The sequence below is a fragment of the Myotis brandtii genome, unplaced genomic scaffold, assembly GCF_000412655.1.
Source record: "Myotis brandtii unplaced genomic scaffold, ASM41265v1 scaffold138, whole genome shotgun sequence".
Taxonomy (NCBI): Eukaryota; Metazoa; Chordata; class Mammalia; order Chiroptera; family Vespertilionidae; genus Myotis; species Myotis brandtii.
Genome location: NW_005354915.1, coordinates 1,750,755 through 1,751,985, shown reverse-complemented (window position 1 = coordinate 1,751,985; position 1,231 = coordinate 1,750,755). Strand labels below are relative to the sequence as shown.

The following is a 1,231-nucleotide window of genomic DNA, read 5'->3' as shown; positions in this document are numbered from 1 at the left end:
GCAGAAGTCGGTATTTTGTGGAAGAGCCACACTCAAGGGGCCAAAGAGCCGCATGTGGCTCGCGAGCCGCAGTTCGCCGACCACTGGGCTAGACTCACAGGGCCGGGCAAAGCCAATTCTGCTCTTTCGCTTTAATGATGTCACCTGTTTCTCTGTCATTACACAGACAGTCCTCGGGTTACATCGGACTCGACGTACGTCGTTTCCGTTTCGTGGTTACGTTGCCATCTCCCATTTATTTATAAAAAAAAAAAAATTCTGTCATTTTGACGTATCTACATGTGTGCTTTATGTTTTTTATTATTTATTTACCACAAGTAAAGGTCAGGAATTGTTATCTTTCTTTTAAATTCTTGTGCTGTTTCACGTCATTACCGCTGTGTCTGTGCTCCATGTGAGTGACGTAGGTGCTTATGTAGGTGGGTTCCGACTCACGGCAAAAATCACGTTACATCGTAGGAACGGATCTCCGACGTAACCGAGGACCTACTGTAATGGTGCTTATATGGCATGAATTCCAGGGAGCCCCTAACGCCCTGGCCTGGGGACTCGGGGTGCCTCTCGGGGTGTTTTCGGTCCCAGGGAGAAGGCCAGCTTGGAGCACAGGCCGTCCCCCTCCTCCTTCCAGCCCTCTCCTCAGAGAGACGTCGGGGCAGTGACGTCAGGGCCACAAACCCCCACGCTCAGAACACAGGTTGATGGGCCTGCCCTTGCTGAGTGGCTCCGAGCCTGCCCCACCCCCGCCCCTGCCCTAAAGAGACCCAGCCCCCCCAGATGTCAGGTCTGCGCAGAATCTGCCTAGACCGCCTGGGGGGTGTGCAGCCCGAGTCCTGGAGCCGCCCCCTCGGGCTCAGCTTACTCACGGAGTTACGCTCCACCCCGCGAGGGGGACGCTGTGCCTCAGTGTCCCCGTTTAACCAAAGGCGGTAAGAGCACCTCCCCTCAGAGCCACGAATGAGATGCTGTGGACAGAGGTGCTGAGCTCCGCACAGCACATAGTAGGCACGCATGGCAAGTGGCATCCTCCCCCTCACCGTCACCATTAACCCGGAGATGTGGGCTGCGAGGGCATGGGGATAACTGCGGAAGGTTCCAGAAGCGGGAGGGGGTGTGGGGTACAAAGCCGAAGGCGGACGTTCTGAACAGAATTGGTGCCCAGTGGCAACCTGTACGGATGCATGTTCCCGGGCGCAGCCCGTGTGGCTCTGGGATGCAGACCCCCCTTCACCCC

General features: G+C 56.5%; 1 protein-coding gene across 1 annotated transcript in view; it reads right to left on the bottom strand.

The window, feature by feature from the left end:
* PARVG (parvin, gamma) overlaps nt 1-1,231 on the bottom strand; it is a 44,372-nt gene that overhangs the window by 18,677 nt on the left and 24,464 nt on the right. The window lies entirely within an intron of this gene.